This window comes from Arachis stenosperma, chromosome 7, assembly GCF_014773155.1.
Source record: "Arachis stenosperma cultivar V10309 chromosome 7, arast.V10309.gnm1.PFL2, whole genome shotgun sequence".
In the NCBI taxonomy this organism is placed as follows: Eukaryota; Viridiplantae; Streptophyta; class Magnoliopsida; order Fabales; family Fabaceae; genus Arachis; species Arachis stenosperma.
This window is the reverse complement of record NC_080383.1, coordinates 83,150,611-83,169,241: the sequence shown is the minus strand read 5'-3', so window position 1 is coordinate 83,169,241 and position 18,631 is coordinate 83,150,611.

Below are 18,631 nucleotides of genomic sequence, written 5' to 3'. Positions count from 1 at the left end.
CCATCAGCAGCTGTCGATTATGAAATGTTACCTTGTTACCATGGGGATGAGTTGGCTCAAGATGTCAGAGTTCTAAATCGAGTTTTTTGGAGCTTCTACCCATGCATTAGAGCATTTGAACACTGCAAGCCGATTGTACAAGTAGATGGCACACACTTGTATAGAAAATATAAAGGAGCATTGTTGGATTTAGTTTTACAGGATAACAATAATATTGTGCTTATTGCCTTTGTCATTATCGAGGGTGAGACGTCAGATGCATGGTTCTTTTTCCTTCGCCATTTGCAAACACATGTAGTAACAAGGGATGGAGTGAGCTTTATCTTTGATTGACACGACTATATTAGCTCATTCGTTGCTCGTTGTAACGGAGCATGGGAGCCTTCGAGGGTGATACACATGTTTTGCATTAGGCACATAGCATCCAACTTTTAAGGCACTGTTCATGCAAAAGCTTGTGGTGAATATAGGTAATTAACTGTAGTGTTTTATTTAATATTATATGAATCACATGAATCACTTTTCAGATGGGATAATTAATGTATGTTTATCTTGAATCTTTTTTCCCAAGTTATTCTAAGACAAGGGATGAATATGAAATGCGAAAGGAATGGTTGCGTGCTCGGGGTGAGACTTACACTCGGTGGTTGGATTAGATTCCTTGCAAGCAGCATGACTTTGGCATATGATGGTGGGCATCGATGGGGTCATATGACGACAAACCTAGTTTAGTGTATCAATATGTTGAAGGAGGGCACGCAATCTTCCTGTTACAACACTTGTGAAGGTGATTTTTTACAGATTGAATGAGCTATTCACAAGGAAGAGGGCTAAAGCTGAGTCTCGCGTTAGAGCTGGACACTTATTCTCCGAGTTAGTTACTGAAAAGATTCAGGAAAATCTGATCGCTGCTGGAAACATTATAGTGAGTTGCTTTGATAGACAAAATGAGGTATTCAAAGTGCGAGAGATGCTTAGTGGGGTTGAGTATGCAGTCGACCTACGTCGTCGACACTGTGACTGTGGTGAATTTAAAATAGATCGTTTTTCATGTCGTCATGTCTTTGCCTGTTGTGCAAACTAACGTCTTAAGTGGCAAGTATATGTAAACAAGATCTATCGGATGGATGAAATTCGAAAGGTGTATAGAGCGAGGTTTAGGCCGTTGGGCAATCCGACAACGTGGCCTGTGTATGGAGGACCAAGGATGATATCTAATCCAAATCTTAAGAGAGTCACTAAAGGCCGTCCCAAATAAACTCGTTTCTTGAATGAGATGGACACACGATCAATGCGAAGTTCACGACGTTGTAGGCTTTGCGAAGGTGAGGGTTATAGTCATAGTAGATGCCCCCATGGTGCCAGACCTAGTTCATACGACTGAGCAATACCGTAATAGTGTATTACATGAGACACTTAGTTTGTAATTTACAAAAACAATTGGAGATTATTTTTATTAATGATCATTATTATCTAAAGTGTATATTGTTTCTATTCAAGTTAATTTGGCATAGAATGGGAAAAAAGAATAAATATTTAAGGCAACATATAATAATTATCAATTCAACATAGTTATTACTTAGTACAAAGATATGACTTTTTTCTAAAGTCTTACAATTTGTAATCAAATTACCATTCATACTTGCTAAATTTTTTCTTAAGTATTCACCACTTTTTGTATTTATTAGACATAGGCTTCTTAATTGTTGATTGAGTATATCTATTTTGGCTTCAATGTGGTGGAGCTATTCTCAAATTATAGCATTTTTCCAATTCTTTAATGGTCTGCCAACAAATACACCATATTTATTCTAATTGACATAATAGGACTATAACAATTTTTTTCAAAATTAAGAACAATGCAACAATAGTTAAGCAACATAATTAAGGTTAAAAGTAACATAATTAAGCATAAACTATAAATACGATGTGATTAACAAAATAGAAATAAGACCATTATCAACGGTAACAAAGGCTACAATATCATGCAACAATAACTATAATTGAATTACCTCCGGTTCTAGCCTGCAGTTGCTCGTCGTCATTATCAGCCTCATCACCATCATCATCATCCATCTTGTTTTCCTCATCATCTTCATCACTAGAGTCCATTTTATCACAGTATGCACCAAATCTGTGAAAGACAACTTGGTTTTCTTCATCTGTCTCCTGAATTAATGAATCAATGAGGTTAAGATCGATTTTTGGACTATATGCATTAGTTCCAGAGTTGTACTCATGACCAATACCTCGACCCTATTCACTCCTACTGGAATCAAGTGACATTCTAGCTGCTGAATGAGATGAACCAGATGGACTATATACTCGTGCATCAAAAGACAATCTACCAGGGACCACCCGAAGTGGCTGTTGCACCAGCTGAGCTAGATCCTCCTACTGGTATGGAGGGTGTTGGGTTGGGTTTATCATATTTGACATCTTTGACGTACCTTGGTCTTGCATGAACCCAACAATCTGATCCCAACAAGTAGTTTCTGCCATTGCCTCTGTCAACAGCAGAGTGTTATGACTATGTGCTACCTCAAATGACGGGACATATAGATATTGTGTACACATGTTTAGCAGCTCGTTTGTTGATTAGTTGGAGACCATCCTGCCTCAGTTTCCTATAATTGTGGTGACAAAGGACGTGCCTGTGGTGGTGGTGGTGGCGGCAGTGGTAGTGATGTTGACAATGGTGGTGATGGCAAACGTGATGATGGTGGTGGTGACAGATAAAATTAAGCGGAGAATTGTAAATGATCGACATATTGTCGATGGTGCCAATCAATGTACTCATGTGATGACTCAAAATTTTCAACAAACTCAGTACCAAGCACATCCCATTGTCTGTTTTGCCACAAGTTAATCCATTCACTCTACTGGTTGGCCCGGTTCAAATTTTTTGAACCCATCAACAACTTGTTGTGTGCATCTCCGAGAATCTCCCAAATTGTCGCTTAACCCTGTTAGTTGGACACCACTCAATGCACTCAAAGAAAATAAGAGGAGACGGTGACAACCAAAAGCGTGGATCCTTATAGATATCATGTAGCACGAAATCAGGGCCTAGAATCCGCGGACTATATAGGTTCCACACAAACTGCGACAACATGAATTATGCATTTTGGTAAACATCATGATAATAACAATAATCACTAATAATATTAACAACACGAGGAATTCAGATAAGCGTTAATTTACATACGTTATCATTCTGCATATTATCAAGCATGTGCCTGACATGTGCAGGTGTCAAGCATTTATACTCCGTCGAAAGACAATCATATTCATTTTACATGTGATATTAAAATATTATATTAATAAAATACATAAAAATTATTTAATTACATAACATTAATATAAATTTGAAACTTTATAATATTTAACAAAAGCTCTTACCAATAAGGTAACAAAAATTTCGATGGATGACGAATTAGTGCAAGAAAAGGCATTGAGCCCATACGTGCAGCAGTGTTAACGGCCCATCCAAATTCTTGCAATCATATTGTGTAGCCTTACACAGAGATCTATACAAATGGGCAAGACAGGTCGATCCTCAACTGTATGTCCTAATTTTAGGAATATCACGGAGTAAATATAGAAATTTTTAATACACTACTACACCAGGAAATAATGTCATACCAAACAACGGCATAATGTGACACCTGATATAACACTCCATAGCCTCATAATCAGTCAACATTATATCATGTTTAATTTTACGCAACCACGTTTGCTTCATAAAGCTACCTCTATAATCACTCGCTGTGGGTGCAACTCCAAAGTTCAACAAGCATTCTTGTTGCATGAATTCGTTATTGCTGACGGTTGGTCCTGTAATTAGTAGATCATTTTTTTAAATTCCAAGAATCAATACTACATCTTTTAAAGTGACAGTACATTCACCTATGGAAAGATGAAATGTATGAGTAATCGGATTCCACCTTTCTACTAAAGTATTGATCAGGCCGTTTGTCCTGTAATTTTTCGAATTTGAGACACATTATAAAAGCCAGCGACTCTTAAATAGAATTGCACTCTTCAATCATATGACACTGGAATATATAAGTGTCTCAATCCAATTATTCTAAAACCTTAAAAAACATAATAATAATAATAATAATAATAATAATAATAATAATAATAATAATAATAATAATAATAATAATACCGTGAACCTTCTTTATTTGAATCAATATTAATAACAATAATAATCACAACAACAATACTAATAATAAAATAATAATAATAATATTATAAACATATACAATCAGGTAATAAAAGTAACAATAATAAAATGTTAATTACAATAACAAATTAACAATTCTATCAAAAAGTACCAGTTGAATAATAATAATAATAATAATAATAATAATAATAATAATAATAATAATGTCGGTAATAACAAAATATTAACCACAACACTTAATTAATAATGACACTAATTATAATAAATAGTCATGCTTATAACAGTATTTTTATAATAATAAAATATTAATATTATAAAAAAATAACAATAACAACATAATAATAACAACAATAATTTTATTAACAATAATGATAATAAAAAATAATTATAATAACAACAATAATTAACAACATAAATAAATAATTATCATAAAAAATTAATAACACTAACAGTAACAAAATATGAGAGAAACGACGACAATAATAATAATAACTAGGATGACCAACAATATGTTAAAATAAAATATACACAACACCCACTGACCTATAGGTTTCAAAATTCAAACTATGTCTTTAACTAATTAGCAGATAAGTTTAGTTTAATACACTAAAAATTATTATTATAAGTAACATGTAAACTATATTAATAATAAAATAAATAGATTAAATCATATATAATTAATATTAATGTTACAAATAATTTTTTGGCATAAAAAATACTTACATATATAAAATGATCAAAATATTTCACAATATACTTATTTATTAAAATTTTTTTATCATTAAAAGATAAAACTAGAGAACAAGAATACTTAACATTACAGAAAAATATAGAAGAAGGAGATGTACTGCATTTCATGATGTGTAAATAATTTGTGCATAACGAATGAAAGTGTGAGTGAGAGACTGAAAAAGTGGGATGAGAGAGAGAGAGAGTTACAGACTACACTAAGAATCCTGCATGTGTGACATGTTGCAACAACAAATTGGCATTGTCGATTTCTTCAAGCACCCCCAGTGATCGAACGGTTTTCTAGATACTTTGTCTCTCTCTTCGCGTTGGCCTCTCTCTCTTCTCATTGCTTCCTCACCGAAATTGTTATATCCAAATTTTTCAATAAGTTCAGCCATTGATCAAAGATCTTACGATTTTTGTTTTTCTTTTTCAATCTCTCTCTTACTGAAAGCTTCATTCACGATTTCGTTAAAAATGTTAGTACCGATTTCAATAAAAATCGTTATTCCTCCCATATCTGTGCTTAACACGCTGTAATGCTTATTTCACTGTCTAACGTTTATTTCATTTATTTTTTATAACAAGATATAATTTTTTAAAAATTATTTATTTTTATATCTTTTAAATTAAATATTAACTTTTAATTTTTTTTATAATAAGTAAATATCACTTTTTAAGCACTATAATATTTACCTATTAGCAAACCCAAAGTTTTAATAATTTGTTACCAGAAAGCAGGGAAAGGTGTTGTATGTAGCGCCATGTGTTAGTGTCGCCATCCATGTATATATAGTTGGTAAATTTTATGGTATTTTTTATTATGATATCTAAATTATTTAACTTATTTTATATATAAAAAATAAAATATTTAAAATTTATTAAATATTATTTATTTGTATTTTTAATCAATTAGGTACAATATTATAGACATCATAGTATTTATTTATATAATTTGTGTGTGTATATATTAGTACAATTTTTTATTTCAAAATGAAATTAATTTTTAGATTGATCAAATAATACTTAAAATATAATTTAGTTTACATTTTTTCTCTCGTTATTAACTTTCTTTCTGACAAAAGTAACTCTCTAATTGCTTCTCAAAAAATATAGAAAATTATTTATTATTTTCTGTTTCGATTTTTTAAAGCACAAATAGATGACTAAAAAATTTGAAAAAATTATTCTTTTGTTCTCGAAGTAGGAATAAATGAATTAATTATATATGAATTAATAGTTAAATTAATTTTTAAAAGATAAAATATTTTTAAAATTTATTTGTGAAATATTTTTTAATTAAATTGATCCTTTTAAAATTATGAATTAATTATATTTGTTCTTCAATTACTTCATTAACAATTTTTATTAATAATTAATAGCGTAAAATACTAATTGAAAGCATTAGTAATACCTAATATGTCTAATTGAATGCTGACTAAATATATTTATCAAAATTTATTGATTTAGTCGTTAGGTTATATTAGGAATATAGTTTATGTAATTAGAAAAAATGACTAAATTACTAGATATTTATAAATATATTTAGTCATTGTTCAATTAGATATGTTGAGTATTATGAATATTGTCAATTAATGTTCTACATCATCAATCGTTAACAGAAATTATTAATGGAGTGATTGAAGAATAAATATGATTAATTTATAATCTTTAAAAAATTAATTTAATTAAAAAAATACTTTAGAGACTAATTTAAAAAATATTCATCTTTTAAAAATTAATTTGACTATTAACCTAAATATATATATATATATATATATATATATATATATATTTTGTTAGTTAAACTTTGTGTTATTAATATAAAAATAACCGTTCCGAAAATAGTTTTATATCATTATTTAATTATGTATTTTATAATGAAGGATACATTAGTAATGTGCAAAAAGATATGAAAGGATGACAATGCATTTATTATTTAATATATATATATATATTATTAATTTTATAATAAAAATATGTCATACTTCATTTTTTTATTATAATTAAAATTAATAATTTTTTTTAAATTAATGAGTTTTTTTATGTTTTTCTTTTTTTTATTTTTTATTTTTTCACCTCACTCTAACTCTTTTATGTCATATCATTATCAATAACTAATTAGTAATTATAAATTTAATAATTAAATTATGCAACATGACATTTTCTAACTATAATTAAAATTAAAATTAAAATATTAAAATTAAAATTAAAGTACAACTGTATTATATTACTAATTTAACAACCAAAATAATTCATATGACACACTTTTATTAAAATTGAAATGAAATATTTTTTTTCAAAATTAATAAACATTCTTAGATGAGTATAGGAAGATTATGCCATTTGAACTATAAATAACTTATAATTTATATTTTATATTATTAATTTGACAAGTCAAAATATATCACGAGATATTCTTTCATTACAATTAAAATAAAAATTTTTTTCCAAAATTAACAAATTTTCTCTCTCTTCTTCTTTATCTTTCTCTTTCCTTTGTTCTTTCTTTCGTATTCTCTATCTCTCTACATTTATGTTCTATCAAAAATAAAATTAATAAAATAATATAATTCAAATAAATTTATAAAATTATAAAGAATATATTAATTTATAATTAAATATAATTAAAAAATATATTATAATATTATTCACATAAAAAATATATATTATAGGTATTCTTTTATTTTTTTATTTAATTTTAAATTTTTAATGCTTATCTTTTTAATTTATATTTTTATTTCTTTTCTTTCAAATATTTATTACATATAATTTGGAGAGAATACTAATATTATGATTAATAATTAGAATCAAAATTCAATTGTTTAAAAAGAATTATTTTGAGTTAATTTTATAATTATCAATATATCTTTTTATACTAATATCTAACTATATTTTTATATAGAGATTTTTTTTAATAGTAACAATGAAAATTAATTATTTTTATTTGTTCAAAAGACTTAACAACTAATCAAATATAAAATTATAAATATTAAATTCTTTCAAGTTTTAAAAAATGAATGTTAAAATTAATTTTTAGTAAAAGATTCAACTCTTTCATGTGAAAATAATAACTAAAAAATTTATTATTTGATTTTTTTTATCTACGAAGACCTGATCTTTTTAACCGACAAGAACTTTTGTCCTCTATAATTTTTTTATAAAAATAATTTGATTCTATAAATCTTTTCTATCATAATCTATAATATCTTGACAAAGTCAACATAGTTTCAAAAAATTTATATATATTTCTATAATATTATTATGGACCAAAACACTAGTTAAGACTAAATTATACACTTTGTGACTAATTAGTTAGGCTGTGTTTATTTACAGACATGGGACATTGAGATAAGGACATTAAGATACAAAATTGTATTTAGGAAATAAAATATAAATAAAAATAATGTTAAAAAATACTGAATTAATATATTTTGTATCTATCTTGACAAAAAAAAAACCACAAAAACACTAACAAAAGATATAATTTTTTTATTATTTTTATTAATTTTTTATAATTATATTTTTTATTATTATATTTTTTTTAAAATTTTTTAAATATATAATTTATTTTAATTTATTATCAAATAAAATTTAAAAATACTATTTTTTATATTTTTATTTTTTATATCTTATTTTTAGTATTTTATCTTATATATCTTGTTCTAATAACCAAACGAACAGATCGCATTGTTCGTAGATCTAGTTAACCCACTTTTCTACTTTATGAAAACTATTTGTTAAGCTTGAGTGTGTTAATAATAGCAATAAAAATAAAAATAAAACATAGATATTAGCTTTGTTTATGTTGTTCAACAATACCACTATAGTAGCTAAAGTCTCATCATTTATCTTAATAATATATTAATAACACAGTATACAATAATTTTTTTCCTTAAAATTGTTAATAGAAAATGGACTAGATAAACCGAATCACAGAGTTTGATTTAAAACCATAATGAATAATTATAATCTTAAAAACACGCTTGACACAGAGAACGACTCAAGTTCCTTTTAGGGAACACACTTTAAAGTTGTGTTCACTAAAATCTAAAACATTATTTAAAAGTGACAAATTATATTATGCTAAAGAGGATTAATATTTAATACTATAGTTAGTAGAACATGATCCATCATACATACAGTATGATGTTACATGAATAATACAAGTTCAATTATTGTTACAACCTAGGTATCACTTTAATTATGAAATTACATACAAGTTTTTTTTTATAATTTTTTTATTTTAAAGATCAGTGCTTGTACGTATACTGTGATCCTATATTATGATACTAAGTATTGAATTTAACTAAACTTTCGTCGATTTAGGAGAATGAATAAAAAAACTGATCTGACTTATTTAAAAGCATAATTCTAACAAAAAAATATTATATATATTTAAAAAATTAATTACTAAACCATTCATTATATATTTATGTGTAAATATATATGTTATTAGATTATTTTTAATATATATATTTTATATTTTAATATGTATTATATACTAATAATAATAAATTTAGTAATTAATTTTTAGTAATACCTAACATGATTGTTTATTTTAACCAATACATTCAAATGAATAATAAATTGAAGAAATTAGTATTTTTCATCCAGAAAGAATTTTAACTATATATACTGTTAGGTACTAGAGATCAAGAGAGGACGAAGATGAATCTTGTTTAAACAAGAACAAGCAGAGTTGAATTTGTTGTAATCACAGAGAGAGAATTTGATGTGAAAGAGAACTTTTGCATTATTGATAGATTGCTTAACTAACTGTACAAGTACACAAGCATGAGTTTATATAAAAGAGTAGCTAATTGAATAAAGAAACCATCCTAACAGAATTATATAATAACTAACAGAAGGTAACCAATAGAATTGGAATATACATTCTTGGATTTCTTGCAGTCTAAGTTATATCCCTTTTACTAGTCTTATGCTCAACACACCTGCAAACTCATGGTCAGTTTGTACAAGACTTTGACTTTGGTTTTAAACTTATCAAAAGTAGAAAAAAAAAAGAGAGGGATTTTGTCAGTAAATAAGCAGGGATGTGAACTAACACTAATTGCCTTCTGTTAGCTCTTTCTCTAATTGAATGTAGATCTAAATCAAAATACTTTATTTTATTGTGAAAAATAGGATTAGCTGTCTGCATGCACTAATGTTATTACTATAAATTATTGGTGTATGATATGGATTCCACAAATTTAATTCACTGGCAAGTGTATCGGGTCGCATCAAGTAATAACTCTATGGTCCAAGATACTTAGCAACCTGCTCTTCAGTAATATCTTCATCCTCTTCAGAGGAGGAATACTCATCAGAGCTCATGAATGACAGAAGTAGGTTCAATAGAATCTCTGTGGTCTCTAGATGAGCCTCAGATTCCTTAGAACTCCTTTTTATCCAGAGGACGTCCCATGAGGTCTTTCTCACTGGGATTCACGTCCTCCTCCTCCTCTCTAGGTTTGGCCACACCAAGTAAGGTTATGGCCTTGCACTCTCTTTTTGGATTCTCTTCTGTATTGCTTGGGAGAGTACTAGGAGGAGTTTCAGTGATTCTTTTACTTAGCTGGTCCACTTGTGCCTCCAAATTTTTAATGGAGGACTTTGTTTCATTCATAAAATTGAGAGTGGCCTTAGATAGATTAGAGACTATATTTGCTAAGCTAGATGCGTTCTGCTTAGAATTCTCTGTCTGTTGCTGAGAGGATGATGGAAAAGGCTTGCTATTGCTAAACCTGTTTCTTCCACCATTATTAAAGCCTTGTTGAGGCTTTTGTTGATCCTTCCATGAGAAATTTGGATGATTTCTCCATGAGGGATTATAGGTGTTTCCATAGGCTTCACCCATGTAATTCACCTCTGCCATTGTAGGGTTCTCAGGATCATAAGTTTCTTCTTCAGATGATGCTTCTTTAGTACTGTTGGATGCATTTTGCAAACCATTCAAACTCTGAGAAATCATATTGACTTGCTAAGTCAACATTTTGTTCTAAGCTAATATGGCGTTCAGAGTATCAATTTCAAGTACTTCCTTCCACTAAGGCGTCCCATTACTCACAAGATTCCTTTCAAAGGTGTACATGAACTGGTTATTTGCAACCATTTCAATGAGTTTCTGAGCTTCTGCAGGCATTTTTTTCAGGTGAATAGATCTATCTGCAGAATGGTCCAATGACATTTTAGACAATTTAGACAGACCATCATAGAATATATCCAGGATGGTCTATTCTGAGAGCATGTCAGACGGACACTTTTTGGTCAGTTGCTTGTATCTTTCCCAAATTTCATAGAGGGATTCACCTTCTTTCTGCCTGAAGGTTTGAACATCCACTCTAAGCTTGCTTAGCTTTTGAGGAGGAAAGAATTTGGCTAAGAAAGCCGTGACCAGCTTATCCCACGAGTTCAGGCTATCTCTAGGTTGAGAGTCCAACCATATTCTAGCTTTGTCTCTTATTGCAAAAGGGAAAAGCATAAGCTCATAGACCTCAGGATCAACTCCATTGGTCTTAACAGTATCACAGATCTGCAAGAATTCAGTAAGAACTGAAAAGGATCTTCTGATGGAAGTCCATGAAACTTGCAATTCTATTGCATCAGAGAAACTAATTGAGGCTTTAGCTCAAAATTGTTTGCTCCAATGGTAGGGATTGAGATGCTTCTTCCATGGAAGTTAGAATTTGGTGTAGTGAAGTCACCAAGCATCTTCCTTGCATTGTTGTTGGGTTCGGCCATTACTTCTTTTTCGAGATTCTCTGTAAGGTTTTATCTGGATTGTTGTGCTTTAGCTTCTCTTAGCTTCTTCTTCAGAGTCCTTTCAGGTTCAGGATATGCTTCAACAAGAATGTCCTTGTCCTTGCTCCTGTTCATATGAAAAAGAAGAGGACAGAAAAGGAAGAGGAGTCCTCTATGTCACAGTATAGAGATTCCTTAAGATGTGAGTAGAAGAGAAGAAGAATAAAAGGATGAGAAGAGAGAAGAAGAAAAATCCGAACACAGAGAAAAGAGAAGGTTCAAATTATGAGTAGAAGAGAAGTGTTATTAGATAAATAAAATAAATAGAAAGAGATGAGAGGGAGAGAATTTCGAAAATTATTTTTGAAAAATGGTTAGTGATTTTCGAAAAAAAAAGTTAGAAGAGATAAAATTAGAATTTAAATCAATTAGTTAATTAAAAAGATTTTGAAAAAGGGTGAGGAGTTTTCAAAAATTAAAGAGAGAAAATTAGTTAGGTAGTTTTGAAAAAGATAAGAAATAATAAATTTGAAAAGATAGGAAGTTAGAAAGAGATTTTGAAATCAAATTAAAAGAGATATGATTGAAAAGATATGATTGAAAAGATATGTTTGGAAAGATATGATTGAAAAGAAAATATTTGAAAAAGATTTGATTTTTAAAATTGATGACTTGACTAACAAGAAACTAAAAGATATGATTCTAAAATTTAAAGATTGAACCTTTCTTAACAAGAAAGTAACAAACTTGAAATTTTTGAATCAAAACATTAATTGTTAGTAATAATTTTGAAAAAGATGAAATAAAGATAAGAAAAAGATTTTGAAAAGTTTTGAAAAAGATTTTTGAAAATTTTCGAAAAACAAAGGAAAAAAATAAAAAATATTTGATTTTGAAAAAGATTTTGAAAAGATAAATTTTTGAAATTGAAATCTTGACTTGACTAACAAGAAATAACTTATTTTAAAAATTTTTGACTAAGTCAACCCAAAGATTTTGAAATTTATGAGTGAAATAAGGAAAAGATATTTTTTATTTTTTTTGAATTTTTAATGATGAAAGAGAAAAACACAAAAATGACTCAAAACATGAAAATTTTGGATCAAAACCAATGATGCATGCAAGAACACTTTGAATGTCAAGATGAACACCAAGAACACTTTGAAGATCATGATGAATATCAAGAACTTATTTTTGAAAAATTTTCAAGAGAAGAAAAACATGCAAGACACCATACTTAGAAATTTTTAAACTTTTGACTCTAAAAATTTGAAAATGCATATGAAAAATAAGAAAAGACACAAAACAAGAAAATATGAAGATCAAACAAGGAGACTAATTAAGAACAACTTGAAGATCATGAAGAATGTAATGCATGAATTTTCGAATTTTTTTAAGAAAAATTAAAACATGCAATTGACACCAAACTTAAAAATTGACTCTAGACTCAAACAAGAAACACAAAATTTTTGGTTTTTATGATTTTATTATTTTTTTTGGAATTTTCAAAAATTATTTTTTGAAAAACGAAAAAGAAGAAAAATTTTGAAAGATTTTGAAAACTTTTTGAAAACAAAATAAAGGTTGAAACAAAAAGAAAATTACCTAATTTAAGCAACAAGATGAACCGTCAGTTGTCCAAACTCGAACAATCCCCGACAACGGTGCCAAAAACTTGGTGCACGAAATTGTGATCTCAATGGTGCCAACAACTTGGTACGCACAATTGTAATCTCAACTCTTTTTCACAACTTCGCACAACTAACCAGCAAGTGCACTTGGTCGTCCAAGTAATAAACCTTACGTGAGTAAGGGTCGATCCCACGGAGATTGCCGGCTTGAAGCAAGCTATAGTCATCTTGTAAATCTCAGTTAGGCGGATTCAAATGGTTATAGAGTTTTGATAATTAAAAGATAAATAAACATAAAATAAAGATAGAGATACTTATGCAATTCATTGGTGAGAATTTCAGATAAGCATATAGAGATGCGTTATTCCTTCTGAATATCTGCTTTCCTACTGTCTTCATTCAATCATTCATACTCCTTTCCATGGCAAGCTGTATGTTCGGGCATCACCATTGTCAATGGCTACCTCCCGTCCTCTCAGTGAAAATGGTCCTCTACGGTTTCCCGCATGGCTAATCATCTGTCGGTTCTCGATCATGTCAGAATAAGATCCATTGATCCTTTTGCACACTGTCACTACACCCAACACTCGTGAGTTTGAAGCTCGTCACAGTCATCCCATCCCAGATTCTACTCGAAATACCACAATCAAGGTTTAGACTTTTTGGATCTCAAGAATGCTGCCAATTGATTCTAGCTTATACCACGACGACTCTGATCGCACGGAATGGAAGCTCTGTTGTCAGGAGAGGCAACCATGCATCGTGAATCAGCAAGCCAAGAGATACACACTCAAGCTCTTGCAGATAGAACGGAAGTGGTTGTCAGGCACGCGTTCATAAGGGAGAATGGTGATGAGTGTCACGGATCATCACATTCGTTAGGTTGAAGTATGAGTGAATATCTTAGAATAGAAATAAGCTTGAATTGAATAGAAGAACAATAGTACTTTGCATTAATTCATGAGGAACAGCAGAGCTCCACACCTTAATCTATGGTGTGTAGAAAATCCACCGTTGAAAATACATAAGTGAAAATAGGGTAGGCATGGCCAAATGGCCAGCCTCCCAAAATGTGAACAATGGTCCAAAGATGTGAGTATAATAGTAAAAAGTCCTATTTATACTAAACTAGTTACTAGTGTTACAGAAATAAGTAAATGATGCAGAAATCCACTTTCGGGCCCACTTGGTGTGTGCTTGGGCTGAGCATTGAAGCTTTCATGTGTAGAGACTTTTCTTGGAGTTAAACACCAGTTTTTATGCCAATTTGGGCGTTTAACTACAACTTCTATCCTATTTCTGGCGTTTAACGCCAGAATAGGAAAGGAAGTTGGCGTTTGAATGCCTGTTTGTGTCGTCAAAACTCGAGCAAAGTATGGACTATTATATATTGCTGGAAAGTCCAGGATGTCTACTTTTCAACGCAATTGAGATCGCGCCAATTGGGTTTCTGTAACTCTAGAAAATCCATTTCGAGTGCAGAGAGGTCAGAATCCAACAGCATCCGCAGTCCTTTTTCAGCCTCTGAATCAGATTTTTGCTCAGGTCCCTCAATATCAGCCAGAAAATACCTGAAATCACAGAAAAATACACAAACTTATAGTAAAGTCCAGAAATGTGAATTTTGCTTAAAAACTAATAAAAATATACTAAAAAGTAGCTAGATCCTACTAAAAACTACCTAAAATAATGCCAAAAAGTGTATAAATTATCCGCTCATCAACTTCTCAGTATTTGGAGATTCATTCAGCTCCTGTCTTGACCATCTAGCACTTGTTCTGAAAAGGTGCCAAGAGAATAACCTGGTTTTAAATTGGGAAAAATGTCTCTTTATGGTGACTGAAGAAATTGTCCTTGGGCACAAAATTTCGAACAAGGGAATAGAGGTGGATCAAGCAAAGGTATAGGTAATTGAAAAATTACCATCACCTACCAATGTTAAGGCAATCAGAAGCTTTCTGGGGCATGCAATATTCTATAGGAGGTTTATAAAGGACTTTTTGAAAATTGCAAAATCTCTGAGCAATCTGCTAGCTACTGATACACCATTTGTCTTTGACACAGAGTGTTTGTAAGCCTTTGAGACTTTGAAAGCTAAGCTGGTCACAGCATTAGTCATTTTTGCACCAGACTGGACATTACTATTTGAACTAATGTGTGATACCAGTGACCATGCCATTGGTGCAGTATTAGGATAGAGGCATGACATGATTCTGCATGTCATTTATTATGCTAGCCGTATTTTAAATGATGCACAGAAGAATTACACAACCATAGAAAAGGAGTTGCTTGCAGTGATTTTTGCCATTAACAAGTTCAGATCTTATTTAGTAGGATCAAAAGTGATTGTGTAGACTGACCATGCTGCTCTAAAATATCTTCTCACAAAGCAGGATTCAAAACCCAGACTCATAAGATGGGTGTTGCTTCTGCAAGAGTTTGATATAGAAATAAGAGACAGAAAAGGGACAGAGAACCAAGTGGCTGACCACCTGTCCCAGATAGAACCAGTAGCAGGAGCATCCCTCCCTCCTACTGAGATCTCTGAAACCTTTTCGGATGAGCAATTGTTTGCCATTCAGGAAACACCATGGTTTGCAGACATTGAAAACTATAAAGCTGTGAGATTCATACCCAAAGAGTACAATAGGCAGCAAATAAAGAAGTTGGTTTCTGATGCAAAGTACTACTTGTGGGATGAACCATACCTCTTCAAGCCGTGTGCAGATGGAGTAATCTGTAGATGTGTACCTAGAGAAGAGGCGCAGAAGATCCTATGGCACTACTATAGATCACAATACGGAGGACATTTTGGCGGTGAGCGAACAGCCACAAGGGTCCTCCAATGTGGCTTCTACTGGCCTACTCTCTATAGAGATTCTCGAGAGTTTGTACATAACTGTGACAGCTGCCAGAGAGCTGGTAATCTACCTCACGGTTATGCCATGCCTTAGCAAGGGATCTTAGAGATTGAGTTGTTTGATGTATGGGGTATTGACTTCATGGGACCTTTCCCACCATCATATTTAAACACTTATATTCTGGTGGCAGTAGACTATGTATCTAAATTGGTAGAGGCAATTGCAACACCCACTTTTACGTTTACTATTGTATTTTCGAACAGCATTAAGGTTAGGAGCTTTGCTAAGTTTCACGGATCAATAATATTACTGTTTTTATTCAATATGTCTGGTTCTATTCTCTTATGCAACCTCATTCTTCATCTAATTAATTGAGGGTGACCCGTGACAATCACCCTTGTTCTACACGGATTCTGTGTGATCCCAGACCCGGATAGCGTTGAACTAAAGCTAGAGATTGCATTGCAGATTCTAATAGAGCATCTTAGCAACTTTGGAGATGTGACATATAATCCTGTTGACTATGAATACGTGAGGTTTCTCTGGCGTTAAGGCTAGAGTCAGAGAAGCAGCACTTTCTGATCCGGAAGATCTGCCTTGTCTGTGGCACCTTGAGTAGGATCGTGAAGGGGAGTGGATTGCTTAGAGCTTCATCTTCTGCTACAGTGAGAAACCTAGAGGTGGCTTGATGAGAGGACATGAGTCATCTCAACGTGGTGGATTGCTGCAGTAGAGGAGGTTAACTTGATGAGAGGATATGAGTTAATCACTTACGGCTGCCATTGAAGGAATCAGAAAGTTATTGAAGAAGACAGTAAGAAAAGTTAATCCGGAAAGACAAAGCATCTCCGAAGCCTCAACCATTCTCATACCATTGAATTCCCATCTATTTAGTAACTTTTATTTATTTAATTTATTTTATGCTTTTTTGTGACAAGCTATAATCTCTATTCACCTAACTAAGATCTGAAAGATATCCACTGCTTGCTCAAACCAACAATCTCCATGGGATCGACCCTCACTAAGGTTGTTGAGTCCCATTATCCCTCTATCAGTTCTATTCCTATTTTCATTGTACTTTATTTTATTGTCTGTTTTCCCTTCTAAGTTCATGATCATGTTTAGCATTTTGTTCTTTTCTAGTTTTATTTTCTTGTTTTGCTTTAGTTATAAGATATCCTCTATATCCCTCACCATGCTTAAAAGAAAAATTTATTTGAAAAAGAAATAGTGAGATACATAAGTTTTAAGTATATCATGAGTTATTCCAATTATTTTGATGTGGTGGCCCTGTATTTACTTTCTGAATGTATGAATTAACAGTGCATAATTGATATTGAAGTTGAGTATATTGGCTCTTAAAGAACAGTAAATTTAGAGAAGTATTATTGAGTCTCTGAAAAATCAAAAGATATTGATTCTTGAAGCAAGAAAAAGTAGCAAAAAGAAAAAAATAATAAAAAAAAAAGCTCAAAAAGAAAATTTAAAAGAGCAAGGATCCAAGGCTTTGAGTATTACTGGTTAGGAGGGTTAAAAATTAGCCTAAAAAGCTCAATTGAGTTGCTATCCCTAACTAAATGCTTGTGGTGTGAAGGTGTCAAGTAAAGAGTTTGAGATTGAGCAGTTAAAGTCGTGATCCAAAGCAATAAAACTGTACGCTTAAGAACTCTGGGTACCACTGTCTGGGAATTTAAGCAAAGCAAAATTCGAATCCAAAGGGTTTCCCAGTTAAATGCCTGTGACGTTTATATATCCGGTGGTAATCCGGAAAAGCAAAACGCTTAAAGTCACGGCTAGACTAAAAAAGGTGCAAAGCACCAAAATAAAAATATGTATTCAAGAATCAAGAAAAGTTAAAAGAAGAGAATTGATAATATCATCCGGATTCTAGTTCCAAGGGATGCCAATATTTTTGAGCTTCAAAGAAAAGTGAGTTGCCAAAACAGTTTAGAAGTAAAAAGCTAATAGCCCCATTCAGTATTTGGAACTGAGCTTCATTGAAAACTCTAAGACTTATTGTATATTTCTTTTCTTTTTAGTCCTACTTGTTTTTGGTTGCTTGAGGACAAGCAATAGTTTAAGTTTGGTGTTTTGATGAGCGGATATTTTATACCCTTTTTGGCACTATTTTCTTAGTATTTTTAGCATATTTTATTAAGTTTTATTATGTTTTAGTAGGTTTTGGTGTAAAATTCACATTTTGGATGCTACTTTGAGCTTTTGTGATGTTCTTATGTTTTTAGGTAATTTTTTAGTGAATTTGGTAAGTTTTGGCAAAGCCTGATTCAGAGGCAAAGAAAGGTGTATAGATGCTGTCAAATCCTAACCTCCATGCATTCAAAAGAGCATTTCTAGAGATACAGAAGTCTAATTGATGCGCTCTCAATAGCGTTGCAAAGCTCACTTCTAGGGCTTTCCAGCAATATATAATGGTCTATACTTTTTTTAGAAATGACTGCCCAAAATGG